This window comes from Pleurodeles waltl, chromosome 5 (genome assembly GCF_031143425.1).
Source record: "Pleurodeles waltl isolate 20211129_DDA chromosome 5, aPleWal1.hap1.20221129, whole genome shotgun sequence".
In the NCBI taxonomy this organism is placed as follows: domain Eukaryota; kingdom Metazoa; phylum Chordata; class Amphibia; order Caudata; family Salamandridae; genus Pleurodeles; species Pleurodeles waltl.
Genome location: NC_090444.1, coordinates 627,674,870 through 627,690,699, shown reverse-complemented (window position 1 = coordinate 627,690,699; position 15,830 = coordinate 627,674,870). Strand labels below are relative to the sequence as shown.

At 44.0% G+C, this 15,830-nt stretch overlaps 1 protein-coding gene across 1 annotated transcript in view; it reads left to right on the top strand.

Moving 5' to 3' along the window:
• Positions 1-15,830, top strand: part of RPS6KA2 (ribosomal protein S6 kinase A2) — a 1,517,835-nt gene that overhangs the window by 1,404,673 nt on the left and 97,332 nt on the right. The gene's annotated exons all lie outside the window — the stretch shown is intronic.

The following is a 15,830-nucleotide window of genomic DNA, read 5'->3' as shown; positions in this document are numbered from 1 at the left end:
CAGTTTGTGTGACAGTGTTATCTCCTCCCTTGGATTCCGTAGCCCTTGAGATATTTGGCCCATCTAACATGTGAATGCATTTGAGAATGCCTGTATCTACTGGCTATTTTTGCTGGCATGCATGGCATCCACCAGCCTGGAATTTGCAACCTGCATGTTAGATCATTGTGTAATTGTATTCATAGAGACTGCCTCTGTGAAATAACTATCATGAAAGAACTGTTCCACCCTTTAGTCTTGTCTATGCTACATACCACTGTCAAAAAACGATAAGTAATAAATAATGTTGCACTGTACTATGTAATACTACTTTCTATTACTTCATCAGCATTTATAAAACGTGTTTGCGCCTCACAGCAGCATGGGAGTACCCTTCGCCTAGCGTCTGGGGGTTTTCTGTCACCCGCAGTCCATGTGGCAGGGTACTTTTGTGGGAGTTTTGTGTGAAAATGGATCTGTTGACCAAGGTGAATGTTGAATGTGTATGTTTGTGCAAGGGTGAGTGCACTTTAAGACTTCGCCATTTACAATATTCACTAGGGTAAACCGCTGCCTGTGACCTAGCCCTTTGTGCTGTGTAGTTAGGAGGAGTCCTGTAGCCAAATATAGGATTTTCGTGCTTTGTTTTATGAATGAGGATCTCAGATAACTTAACTAAAATGTTCTGTCTGCTCCCTGATAGATGGTATTGCTTCCATTTTCTTACGATAATGGCATTACTCCTAGTCCTACTCCCTCGCCTTCCTTTTAACCAATGAGGCCTCCTGCCTCCCCCCTAGACCCTCCCTTCCCCTTTCAAAAACCCCCCCCACCCTTATCCCCTCCTGTACAAAAACCAAGCCCAAGCCGCAACTCGGACAGTCCGTACCGGGAGGGTGGGAGGGAACGGAAAAGGAAGGCGAGGGAGTAGGACTAGGAGTAATGCCATTATCGTAAGAAAATGGAAGCATTACCTCCCGTCCCTCCCTCGCCTTCCTTTTAACCAATGAGACATAGCAAGAAAAACACACAGGAGACGGACATCGAGTTGCAAGACCCTTAGTTAATATCCCGCACCAAGAACATCCCAAACATTATCTCATAGAGGATAAGACCCGGTGACCAAACACCGACTCCAAACCACCCAAGTCCGACAGCCTATAATGACGCACAAACGCCGAAGGAGAAGCCCAAGTGGCGGCCCTGCAAATCTCCACCACTGAAGTCCCCTGAAGCTCTGCCGTCGCCGCCATGCCTCTGGAAGACCTCCCTTGAATCCCTAGAGGAGGAACCACCTCTTTCAAGGAATAGGCCAACAGAATCAAAGATCGAACCCACCGACTCAAGGAAGCCGTGGAAGGTTTCTCACCTTAGCGCGCCGGACCAAAAGTAACAAACAGTGAATCCCCTGTACGAAAAGGAGCCACCACCCGCAGATACTCCAACAAAACCCTACGTACATCCAACAAATGCAAACGGACCTCCTCCCCTGATGAGGGATCCGGACAAAATGAAGGAAGGATGACCGCCTGCCTGGAATGGAACGAAGAATTGACTTTTGGAATAAAGGAAGGCACTGGAACCAGAACCACCCTATCGGGAAAAATCTTACAAAAAAGGAAAGGAACATGCCAATGCCCCCAATTCCCCCAACCGACGAGCCGAAGTAATGGCGACCAAAAAGAACGTCTTCAAAGATAGACGTCGCAAATCATAGTCCCCCAATGGGTCAAAAGGGGCCCCCGTCAACACATCCAAAACCAAGGACAGATCCCATGAGGGAAAAGAACGTACCGGGCGAGGAAATAAATTAATAAGCCCCTGAAAAAATCCAGTCATCAATCGCCCTTCAACTTGAAGATTACGCCATGGTCCCTAAATGCCTGAATAGCCGCCCACTGTACCCGAAGAGAAGCCACTGACAACCCTAAACGAGCACCGTCCTGCAGGAACTGCATCACCTCAAAGAGAGAAGCGCAGGAAGGATCCAACTCACGACTTAAGCACCAAGACGAAAACACCTTCCACTGTCTACCATAAGAAAGCAAAGTTGAACGTCTCCATGAAGCCAGCAAGGTAGAACTCAAAGCCACTGGCACCTAACAGAAACGCCCTGAATAGTTGAAACGGAGGGAAGGCATATAAAAGGCCCTGCGGCCAAGGACATGACATCCCGTCCACCTCCCATGCTTGGGGACACCGAAACCGGAAGCAGAAGCACTCCACTATCGCATTCTCTACTGACGCAAACACATCCAGCACTGGAAGACCCCAAAGCCGAACCAGATGCCGAAACAGAGACCTCCGGAGAGAGAAAAGTTGAGAAGAAGGAATCACTCTGCTCAGTAGATCCGCCCGAACATTTACCACTCTCGCCGAATGACATAAGCCTCGGCCACTAAGTCGTCTGTGCGAACCAGAACTGCCAACCCCCTCAGGGAATCCTGGAAATGGACCAGAGCCAGGAATATAGCCCGCAATTCTCGCCAATTAGATGACCGACTCGCCTCCCGAGGGGACCAAAACCACCGAATCTGAGCTGACCCCATCCATGCCCCCCAACAGGAGAGGCTGGCATCCGTCGTCACCACCACGGGTCTCAGAGGTGACAAAGACACCCCTACCCTCAGGTGGTCTGCATCCAACCACCATTGCAACTCTCTGTGAATCAATCCGGACCCTGGAACCCCGTCCTTCCGAGAACCGGACCCTGGATCCCACCTACTCAAGAACCACGTCATCAAGCACAGGGGATGGAAACGTGCCCAAGAACCCAAAATATCACTGACGCCAAATGTGCAGTCGCAACCATAGAAGAGCTCGGGGAGCAGACAGTAACCATATCTTCTTTACCAAAGCCTGGAGAGCATCCAACCTTTTTTCGGACACAGTCACCAACCCTAGAATAGGCTGAAACCGAGCCCCTAGAAAAACCAGATCCTGGGACGGCACAAAGTCTGATTACACCCAATTGATCAAAAACCCGTGTTATTGCAGGACCCCCAGAACTTGGGCCACCTGCCTCTGCAAAAGGTCTCGTGAATGGGCATGAATCAAAATGTCGACTAGATAAGGGTGCAGAAACACCCCTTCTGAATGAAGCAAAGCCACTAGAGGAGCCAGCATATTCGTGAAAATTCGGGGAGAAGATTTCAGACCGAAAGGCAGAACGCAAAACTGGAAATGATCCTGCCCCACAGCAAACCTCAGGAACTTTTGAGAGGACCATGCCCCTGGTACGTGTGGGTAAGCATCCGGCAGATCCAGTGACACCAGAAAATCCCCTTGCCTGACCAATGGAAAAATAGTCCGAATGGACAGCATGCGGAAATGCACTGTCCTGATCCAGGTATTCACCTCCTTCAGATTGAGCACCGGTTGAAAATCCCCCTGAAACTTTCCGCACAAGAAACAAGACCGCCTAAGTGCCCTGACCTCGGTCGTCTAACGGAACATGGGAAATGGCCCCCATGACCAGTAAGTCCCGCACTCCGTCCAATAATGCTCCACTCCAAGACCCCTCTGAAGGCAGAGGTGTGGGATGCACCCCGGAATCTGGAGGAACCGCCACAAAATCTATGACATAACCATTGGTCACCATGTCTAGTACCCAATGATCGGTTACACTGTCCTCCCAAGCTGAAAGAAAGTGACACAGTCATCCCCCAACCGGCCCTCTGCCAGGCCCACAGCGAATGCCAGGACCCCTTCTTGAAACCACCCCGGGTCTCAGGAGTAGACTTCTTAGGTGAAAAACGCGGATGAAAACGCCGTCTCCTAAACGAAAAGGATTTAGCAACCCTAGTAGGAGAAGATCTGGAATGCTTCTTCCACCCTTTACCCGAAGAAGAAACCCCTTTATAAGGTAAGGCATGCTTCCGCTCCTTAAACGCCTTGGAAAGTATGGATGGTAATAGTTCTCCAAACAAGTTACAACCCTCAAACGGCAGTCTCAACAAGGCCGCCGTTTCCCCTGGATCAGCCTTCCATGAACACAACCAGAGGGACCTACGAGCCCCAATCAAAGACCCAGATGCCAGAGCCGAAGTACGGACTATATCTGAAGACACATCCGCCAATAATCTGGCCAGCTGTTCCATACCAGCCAGGAGCTCCGAACACTCCGCCCCTTCCTGTACAGCCACCGCCAGTTTATCAAGGCCTTGAACCAATGATTGTGACGCCTAAGCAGAATAAATCCCTGCCTTCAGCGCCAGATTCTCCGCCGCAAAAGCCCTCTTAAGACCTGAATCCACTTTACGGTCTGTGGCATACGTAGGCACACAATCCTCCGGATTGACTGCCGTTTTGCCAATTAGAGTAGCCAGAATAGAGTCCAGGCGTATTGAAGGAGGAAAAACCCCCTCACCCTCAAGTAAGTAAAGTTTCTGAAGGAATCGTGGAACCTGAGCCTTTTCCACATCCTTCCACTCACGAAACACCATATCCTTCACAGGTCCCTGGAAAGGCATGGCAAACATAAAAGGCGTCTGATATTTGAGGAAATAAATGAGACTCTGAGTTTGTAGGTTGAAACACAGGGAAACCTAAACTGTCCCGAACATGTGTCATCACTTCCCACATTACCTCTTCTGGAAACCTATTTCCCCCCAGATGACGTTGATGGGGCCTCATCCTCACTCTCCGATGAGGATTTCCTTGCCGCTACCGATGAGTGCGCACGCTTAGACTGATCCATCCTGGCCACGCCAGCTTGCAGTGCCCTGGTGACAGCCATTTCACCCATATCCTGCACTTCCTCACTAGACATGAGGGGAGTACCCCTGCCAGGTACCTGTGGGTTCTCAGGAAGAGCAATGCTACCCTCCCCTCCCACCTCCGAGGAGGAAGAAGAGACAACCACGTCTCTTTGCTGGAGCTTTAGGCATGGTAACCAAAATAACACTGTCTTTCATTCCAAAACACTACCCTACATATAGGACCCTGGTCCTCCCTAACAGGGCTCCACCAAACCCTAAAAAGGTCACAATCCCTGTAAAAATCCAAAAAACCACGGGCAGAACGCCCGTCCTACCTGACCAGCATCCAAAAATTGAAGTTCCTCGGTCCTCGCGGCTCCGCGGCGCGGAAACCCGGAAACTAACGCCCCAGCCACAGAGGGCCGGCTGACCCCGTCAGCCGGCCCCCAGTACACGCCTCTCGAGCAGCCATGCCGTTCGCTCAAGACGTGACCCAGCCGTAGCACTCCTCGCGGAGCACCGCGTCCCGAGGAGTGCCTCCATCGACGACCTCCAGGCCCCGCCGTGCAGGTAAGAAAGGGAAAGAAAACCGTCTAGCGTGGGCTAGACAAAAGAACAGGAGGGGATAAGGGTGGGGGAGGGTTTTGAAAGGGGAAGGGAGGGTCTAGGGGGGAGGCAGGAGGCCTCATTGGTTAAAAGGAAGGCGAGGGAGGGACGGGAGGTAATGTAAGTATACGGATGTGCTACTGAGGCAACATTGATTCATCCGCAGTATGGCTTTGTTGTGTTGATATGTTGGTTGTTGGTATGCCTGAGAATTGGCTTGTTATAGTGGTAAACAATCACTTTGCGAAAAAAACGTTTCTGATATGTAAACTCCTAAATATAGTTGCAGAAACAGACTGAAGCAGTAGCACTGAAGCCTGTAGCATCGAATAACCTAGAGTCCAGACATATAACATGACAGACAAAACAACATAGCTTGGAATAAAAAACTGAATACTCTGTATGCAAAGAAACACGCATTGTAAAGAAGAATAAAATACTCTACCAGAAAGTGTTGTGACAATGTTCACTTCCACATATCCTTGCGCGCAGCTTAACAGAATACAGGTTATCATGCGCTGATTTCATTTTGCCATGGGAAGGAAGCGACATTGCAACTGATGGCTCACACTTCTTAGTAAATAAATCATCTGATATATAGCGTTTTACACAGCACTTCGAAAAACACCTTTATGTACATAGCTTTTATTAGTTGGTTCTCTGCATGTATATCGACAAGCCTGTCCGATCATTTTATACACCAATATGTAAATAACTAAATTGGAATCATGAGGAAGCCACATGTGTTGTGAACACGTATCTCCAAAAACGCTGCAAAGCTATCCAAGGCCAGTTTTAAATACCAGCAAATGTGCAAAGTCCCAATTTGCCAGTTTGGTGAAAACTCCTCCCCACACACACACAACCATCATTTTTAGCAGTTGACTGCAACATGATCAAGTAATCAACAACAACAAAAAAACAAAATCGAAGGTTATCCACACAGTAAAAATGCCTTCAACAAAATATATGGAAAAAGAGGATGCACGTGTTTACTTGGCAACAACATTATTTTTTTTATTTGTAATATCAAATGTACATCCGAATTGCATACTATTTCATTATTGCCCACAAGTTGCATCCATTCTCTATTTTTGAAACAGTTTGGTCACATTCTGTGGGCGTACAGACCGCATATTGCTTCCTTTTTGCTAATTGGAGTGTCTTCTCTAAATGCTTGCTTTTATGTGTCATTTTTTGGTAGACAGCCCTCCTTTCAGTCCTTTGCTTCCTCCCACGAGACAGGGCCAAATTACTTGTGGGCATACTTATTCGCTCAAGTATTTAAAAGCTAGTAAAGGCTCTTCCGGGCCTAGATCAGCAGACCTTTGAAGATATCCTGGCCATATAATTCACTCCAGCAAGAGGGAGTCCGCAGTCAAATCCAACTTTAGCTAGTTTTTGGGCTCTAGATCTCCTGGATCAAATCCTGGAAAGGAAAAAGCTTCTGAAAGCGTGGGGCATTCAGGTAATCACTTATCAAGGAGAGAGATATCCATGCCGTTACTAGAGAAACAAAGCCTTAATGAGGAAAAAGACATTCCATGGTCTGTTCTACAATGGATAAATAGGAAATGTAACTATGGGGAAGTCAACAAAGGAGCTGAAACCCAGTTTAATGTGAGAGTTCAAATCCCAATAGAGGAGGAGCACAGGAAGATTCAAATAAGACATGACCCTCTGGATAACTGGACTGGTTGCCTACAGTGTTATCACATGCAATACCCAGTAAAAGCTGAATAGCAACTCAACAGACCCCATTTCCACAGGAGGAACTGAACATCTGCTCATGGAATATAGAGGGTCTGCAGGTAAAAATGGAAGATCCAGCAGTCACCCAATTCCTAGGCTCATTTGATATCAGAATGCTCCAAGAATCATGGGTGCAAGCAAGTATAACCCTTATTGGATATGAGAAATTCAATAAACCTGCAGAAGAAAACAGCATATTTGGAAGGGGAAAAGGTGGCTTGGCGATTTATATCAACAATAACACCTCTGTTAAGATCTCAGAACTTCAAATGGATGACCAGCTATTCCTGTCCATCCATAAAGATGGCTGGGCAAAGAATATACGTGAACCTCTTATCCTAATTAATGCATACATCAATCCAAAAAGAAAAATAGTTGAAGCCGATAATTTCATAACATACTTGCTTCATCTAAAAAATTTGACTGGTGTGGCCTATTGGTTAGTCTCGGATGACTTCAATCTCAATCTATTCCATCACTCTAGTGAGGAACATGTACAAATAGCTGTATCTGTGCCAAGTCAAAGCATGCCATCATTTGTTAGAAAAGACAAGATTGGAGAGAAGTTAATTAAGGCATGTGAGCTATCTGGTCTATTTACATTGAACGGTCGGAATCCAGCTGATCCTCCACTGGCATGGACAAGAGCCTCAGGAGATGTAGTTTCATATCTAGACTGCACACTGGTAAATTTCTATAAGCACAAGTGAGTTCAGAATCTCCGTTCATGAGGAGAGTGGCCATAATCCCCAGATTATTAAGGTACAGGCAACTATATGTCAGCAGGAAACAGCATCAGCCCTTAAGGGGGAGATTGGCACTGAAAACTTAGAGCGACTGAAATGGAGATTTCAGACAGCTAAGGCCCAAACAGAAGAGGCAGTGGCCAGTTTGGAGTGCATGGCCAGCAGAAATACAAACCTGATATCTGTGTGGGAGGCCTTCGCTAAAGAATTAATAAACCAGGGTTCATCTGAGAGAGTGAAGAAGGGAGCCCATTTGGGGCGATGTAAAGGAATAACCATGCCATTCTCAGTGCGTAAGAGAAAATTTGCCATGGGTAAGCTTTTGAGGCAACTACGTAAATTCCCAGAGGATGAAAGGTTATTACGTAATCTCCATGAACAAAGGAAGCTATTAAAAAGGGAGATATGGTCCTTTAAAAAACCCAGCAGGAAACATTATTGCAGCACACATCCACATCTGCGGATTTGAAACACTTCTGGAAACTTATTAATAACATTGAAAAGTGTTCAAGACTGGCCCATAACATAAGTGAGGAAGCTAGGGTGGATTATCTGAAATCACATTCCAAAGAAAGTACAGTGGAAGAAAACACCCCTGGGTTATGGGAGAGGGGCCCCTTGATTCATGAGGGACAGAATATCTCAGTTGTTACATCGTCAGGAATAATTAAGATCATTGCAAAGTCACGATCTGATTGTGCACCCAGTCCCAATGGGTTACCCCAATCACTGTTTCAACAATCAACGCCAAGATGGGCAACCTTCCTCGCAGCAATATTTAACCAGATTTTGTCAAATGGCATAATTCCAGATAGTTCGAAGGGTTCAATAATTCATCCCATTTATAAGGGAGACATGACCTCCTCGCCAAGTAACTATCGATTAATTGCAATTTTGGATGTGGATCTTAAGTATTTTTCCATGTGCCTACTGCAAGATCTAGAGCCATGTGTTGTAGATAATGGCAGATTACCCATTAATCAAAACTGGTTTTATTAAGAATTAAGGTACATTAACTAATCTTCTGGCATTGGGTTTGATAGTTAATAGAAAAAAGGCTACTGGGACCCCACTTTATATGTGCTTTATTGATTTTAAAGCAGCCTTTGATTGTGTCCCTCGGGGCAATCTTTGGGCAAAATTACAGTGATGGGGACTACCTTTGAATATCCTGAATGCCATTATAATGCTTTATTCTGATACCTGGGTAAAAACTAAGCCCGGGGAGGGTTCCCATTTGTTTAGGGCAGTTAAAACAACCTCCGGCCTAAAACAAGGCTGTGTTTTTAGCAACACTTCTTTTTAATGTATATATTGCCGACCTTTCTACAGCACCAGACAGGCTGTTAGGATATCCACCTACCCTTGAAGGATGTCAGCGGTCCAACCTGTAATATGCAGATTATCGCTGCTCTTTAGGAATTCCAGAATAGGTTTACAAAGATTATTGAACAGTTCAGGGGATATATTAAGATCAATAGTCTCAAAATAAATCAAAGCAAAACAAAAGTGATCATTTTTGATCGTAGACCTTCCAACCAGTGTAAATGGCACCTAAACGGAAAGCTAATTGCTGAAACATCCACATATACATAGTTAGGGGTCAAGATAGGCTCAAGAGGCTCATATTCATCCCACAGGTAAGTGATGAAGGATAAAGCTCAGGCACTCAACCATGCCTTTGGAACATTAGCAAGAACTATCCATGGGTCCACCCTCAATCCGTTTGCATCAGTTATAAGAGCTAAGTTACTACCTACGCTTTCCTAAGGCAAAGAAATAATGTGGGGTGCGGAGAGCTCTCTTTTGGACAAACTAATGGTAAACTAATAGAAGCAAACCTTTCGGGTTACCCAGGTCAACATCACTCAAGTCAGACTGGAATTTTTGCTAGTAAAACAGTCACTTGCTAGACCTGCAGCTTTTGTAAAATGCTGTCATAAATTGCGGCAATCCTCGTAAGGATCATTATCGAATTTAGTTTGACTGGAAATTTATCTTGAGCAGGGCAATAGTAACTATAAGAACCATCTGGAAAAAAAGCATAAAGCAGCTGGATCTGGGTGACCTATGGGATTGCAATATGCCTGGTCTGGCTTTTAGGTAAGCAGTTAACAAGTCAATTAAGCTCCAGAGCTGGACTGAAGACAAGGAGGAGTTATTTAAGCGGTCACATGGGTGGTTGGTGCTAAAATCTTTTAAAGCATGTACGGAATTTCCTATTTTGGCTGCCTCTTATTCCCTGAAAATAAAACAGAGTTTCCTAAGGTTAAGACCTGGAGATATTACAAAGTTAGATTTCCTACCTAAATGGAGGGAGGATGTTCAACGTGGGAATCAGGAATGGTGCTTATGCCATCTGGCTGTGGAAACATTGCTGCATGTTTTCTGTGTCTGTATGGCGTTAATCAGAGAATAAAACTGCTGAAAAAGGAGTTTAATGTACTGAGGATCAGGGTGTGTAGACCAGCCCTCATTGGGTCGTTTTATCCAAAGAATGGAATGTTGAATATTAGGCTGGTCCAATTTCTGGAAAGTTTCACAACACTTGTTGCATCAACTGATAGTTACTGAAGATTGAAACTGGGCTAGAGACCTGACATGCTGAGAAGATATTTGGTGCCAAATTGTTAATTACCTTTCATATTTGTCATCCATCAGTTATGATATATTGACTTGGTTCATGAACTGCAGACAACATGCATCTCTGGCACACCATGCTAGCACTGAGTACTGGAGTTCAGCTGGCACTAGGGTATGCTGATAAACAATATGGGGTCTAAATGTTAGATACTACAACAACTGGTTTCTGTGTTGATCGAACACTACATTTTTTGCTGCAATATTTTGCATTTTATATTTACTTATGAATGTATTGATATTGGACTCTCATAAGGTTGAATTATTATTATTTTTTTTGCACATTATGGGGGTTATTACAACTTTGGAGGAGGTGTTAATCCGTCCCAAATGTGATGGATATACCACCAGCCGTATTACGAGTTCCATAGGATATAATGGACTCGTAATACAGCTGGTGGTATATCCGTCACTTTACCATCACTTTTGGGACGGATTAACACCTCCTCCAAAGTTGTAATAACCCCCTATATCTTCTAGCGAAGACATCAACATAGAATATGCACTTTATGTCTAATTTTGCACGTTATATTTGCTAATATCAAAAACTGAAGATGGGTCAGTGGAGGGATACTCGTTAAGGTCGAAGCATAATTGGCACATGTTTTTAGACTAATGAAATTAAATACACCCCTTGCCTAATTTTGCAAATTACAACTCCTTGTGAACTAAATTTGGTGATGGACCAGTACTGGGTTGTTTTGGTTAGGGTCACTTCATTTAAAGTCCATTAGTTTCTGATATTTTGTCCTCTATGAAGCTGGAATAATATGTGTCCTTGGTGTTAGACTTTTCATCCTAGGCGAGCTCTCCGTTAACTTTTTGCCTATGTTTCTCAGGTTGTTGATATGTGCTGATTTTACTGTTTTGTTACTCTGGGCACTTTACCACTGCTAACCTGTGCTAAAGTGCAAGTGCTCCTTTACAAAATGTGTATGTAATTGGCTTATCCATGATTGGCATATTTGATTTACTAGTAAGTCCCTAGTAAAGTGCAAAAGGAGGTGCCATGGCCTGTAAATCGGATGCTACTAGTGGGACTGCAGCACTGGTTGTGCCACCCACATAAGTAGCTCTGTAATCATGTCTCAGGCCTGCCACTGCAGTGTCTGTGTGTGCAGTTTGAACTATAAATTCGACTTGGCAAGTCTACCCACTTGCCAGGCCTGAGCCTTCCCTTTTCGTACATGTCAGACACCCCTAAGGTAGGCCCTAGGTAGCCCCAAGGGCAGGGTGCAGTGTATGGTTAAGGTAGGACATATAATAATGTGTTTTATATGTCCTGAAAGTGAAATATTGCTAAATTCGTTTTTGCACTGTTGCAAGGCCTGTTCCCTCTCATAGGTTTACATGGGGGCTACCTTTAAATCTGATTAAAGTGTAGATTCCCTTTGGGAGCGGATGGACATGTGGAGTTTGGGGTCTCTGAGCTCACAATTTAAAAATACATCTTTTAGTAAAGTTGATTTTAAGATTGTGTGTTTGAAAATGCCACTTTTAGAAAGTGAGCATTTTCTTGCTTATACCATTTCTGTGACTGTGCCTGTTTGTGGATTCCCTGTCCGGGTCAGTTTGACAGTTGGGCTGGTCGCACCTCACACTAGACAGTGACACAAAGGGAGCTGGGGTGTATCCTGCATATCCTGATGAGCTATCTGTGCTAGAAGGGAGGGGAGGAGTGGTCACATACACCCGAAAGGGCTGTGCCTGCCCTCACACAATGCAGTCTCCAACCCCCTGGTGAGTGTCTGGGGCCTGGGCAAGGCAGGATTTCACATTCAAAAGAGACTTTACTTTGAAGTAGGCCTACTTCAAATGAGAAATTGGGTATAAGAAGGGCACCCAAAACCACAGACTTTAGAAACCCTTCTAGAAACAAGAGGAACCTCTGCCTGGAGAAGAGCTGACGAGCTGCCCTGCCTGTGACTGTGCTTTGTGGAGCTATTCTACAGTTGCTGCTTCTGCCAGAGTAAGAGGGACAAAACTGGACTTTGTGTGCCTTCCATCTTGAGAAGAATTCTCCAAGGGCTTGATTTAGAGCTTGCCTCCTGCTGTTTGAAGTCTCAGGGACAGCAAAGACTTCTCTCTGCCAGCACCTGGAGTCTCTGGAGATTCTCTGCTATGTGGTGCCCATCCAGTTCCTGGGACCCTGAAATGAGAAGCTGGCAGCCTAAAGAAAAGAAATTCCACGCACAGAGCGCAGTGTGGGGAAAAGATCGATGCGAATCCAATCTGCGGCTGAAGAAACAACGCGCCGCCGGCTCCGCAGCTGAAAATCGACGCTTGCGAGAAACGCGACCGAAGAATCGATGCACGGAGGAGGAGAAACGACACGCATCATTGCTGACAGAGGCTGGGAGATCGCAACCTGCGCTGCGTGGTTTTCAGATCATCGTGCGGCTGGATTTCTGACTCAAGTACCGCTGGGTATGTAAAAACAACGCAAGGCCTGCCCAGACCCGAGAGTGCTGACCAGATCGACGCATCGTTCTCCTGTGGAGAGAAGAAATAACGCACCCCGATCTGGCAAAAGGAGAAACAATGCAAGCTCCCGCTCGTGAGTGGAATCGACACATCGCGAGCCCTTTTTGACGCACACTCGCCCGTGCAGGGTTATTTTTGACGCACCCAAGGTACTTTTTCATGCTAACAGTGTTAGTGCATGTTTAAAACTACTTAAAGACTCTTTTTGCATTTTTATTGATAACTTGACTTGTGTATTGCGGATTTTTGTCGTTTTGGTCTTGTTTTGTTTAGATAAATATTTCCTATTTTTCTAAACCCGTGTTGTGTCATTTTGTAGTGTTTTCATTAAGTTACTGTGTGTGTTGGCACAAATACTTTACACCTAGCACTCTGAAGTTAAGTCTACTGCTCTGCTGAGCTACCAAGGGGGTAAGCAGGGGTTAGCTGAGGGTGATTCTCTTTTACCCTGACTAGAGTGAGGGTCCTTGCTTGAAAAGGGGGTAACGTGACTGTCAACCAAAGACTCAATTTCTAACAATTAGCATAAGAATTCGGTACATCAGGAAATCTATCTCATATGTTAGAATTAATTTAGTATAATGTTGATTATTAGACATATCTGTTTCTTAATTGGTGTAGCCAGCCACAACTGTATCTTGCTCAAGCTCATGATTGGTTTCATTTATACACTTGGTTATGTTTGTTTATAGCTTTGTTCAAAAGAGGATATCAGAATAAATTGTTTTTATTGTTTTTAATCTCACTGATATGATTGCCTTACTGGAATTTTTATTGTCTTTTTTAATGGTTTTTATAAACTAATAAAATCAATTTAAACTTGTGGGCTTACATTTTTTGTGTGTAGGTTAATTTTCTGCAAGTGCTTGTGGGAACATCCTAGTTGATGTGTTGCCTTTTAAAAGCTATTTCTTTGGTTTCTGCTCAGCAGTGTGTATCGCATTTTTGCATTATGCTTGATTTATTTGTATTTGGTGTTCATTAATAGCGAAGCCTGTGTAGACTTTTTAACAGTAAAAACGTTTTGTATTATAATTAAGTTACTTTCGTTTATTCAGTTAGTCATAGTGTGTTGCTTTTTGTACGTTTTTAAAGATCTGGCATTATTGTCTGTGTGTTAAATTCTGCAAGCTTTTAAGCATAGTGCCTGTCAGGCAGCGTGTGTAGGCTTTTTAATGCTTATAAATATTTTGTATTCTAATTGAGTTATTTTTCTGCAAGTGTTTATAGAAGCATTGCAGTTACCTTTCTTCGTGTGGTTGTTTTTTAAAACTATTTTTTTTGTTTCTGTCTGGCATCGTGTGTCACTTTTATTGCATTATAATTTATTTATTTTAGTATTTTCTTTTCTTGCAGTTCGTTTTGTATTTGTAAAGTTAGAGCTTTTCAACCATTTGCATTTACAGTTAATTTTATTGAGGGAACTACCTGAATTATTCCATAAATGCCCTGTTAAACAGTTATATTAAGTGCAGTTCTGTAGAGCCAGCTAGACGAAATATTTTAAAATTAAAAAACCGCAGGGAAACAGCTGCATTTGTTATGGGTTTATTATTTTCCAATGGAAGAGGGATTCCCTAAATATTTCAGTGTGAGGACTAATGGCAATTAAAAAAAAGATAATCAAACAGATTTTCCTTACGCTTCACTTCTAGTCTAGAAAAAAGGCAGTTTATATGATTTGTTAGCTCAGAAGGATTGATTTACAATCCAAAACACATGTTGCTTACTACAGCGATGGCTATGTCTGCAGCTAGGAAAGTAGCCTGATTCCCAGACACAGCCTTTGATTATTTGCCCATCTCACAGGACGCTTGCTCCATCCTTTAACACCCATTACGCGTAAACAAAGACATGTGAGCAATTTAAAGTCATCTAAGGTGGTTAAGGTAGCCTAAAAGCTTGGATCCACAGACTGTTGCACTGTAACTACCTGCTCCACCCCTTTTCACCCCTAGCAACTCCAAACTGGCTGTTTTCAGGTTGTGAGATCTTGCAAAATATATTTATTACTTTTGTAAAGGGAGAGATGTCAACCTTTCTCGAGCCAGTCGTTTTCAATGGCTTTATACTATATCTGGGCAAAGATTTCACCTCATTAGTACCAAATTGACTGCCAAGTAGAGTAATAAGAAACTGGCAGATGACCAGTTAAGCATTGCGAAGGGTCATTTGGAAACAGATAACCCAATGTTTTTAGTCATTTTAGCCACGCTCACCATCTCATGATTTGTGTCTTCTTCATTCTCTTGACCAGAAAAGCATGCCTTTCACCGAATCAACAGTTATATGAAATATAGCTGTTATTAGGGGGACACAGCTGCTGTTATATATATTTATGTGTGTCTATTGGCACCGAAGTGGTCAATTGGAAGGCTGAGCAGGATGTTCTGTTCATTATATATTTTTTTATTTCTTGCATTCCAGATCATGTAATGATTTCAGAATCACAGGAAAAATGTCATTTTGTCTATCGGCTGCTCCCTTTCCCCCTTGTAATAAAGCTTTTCTGGTATTCTCTTTTGCCCATTTGTGGTTGCTCCACAAACGAGATGCACTCAATTACTTTACGACATTTGGGCAAAGATTTCATCGCATTAGTACCACATTAACAGCCAAGTACAGTAATAAGCAACTGGCATATGGCCAGTCAAGATTTGCCAAGGGCCACATGGGAACACATGACCCAACGTTTTTAGTCACTCTAGCCATGCGCACCATCTCATGGCCTGTATATCCTTCATGCTTTTGACGTGAAAAACATGTATTTAACCAGACACTCCGCTCCCTCTCACAGCCTCTTTCCTTGGACAAAATTCAAATTGAGAAGTTACATGAAATATAGCTGTTGTTTAGTGGATGCAGCTGCTGTTATGTGTATTTATGGGTGTCTAGTGGTATCTAAGTGGTCAATTGGAAGGCT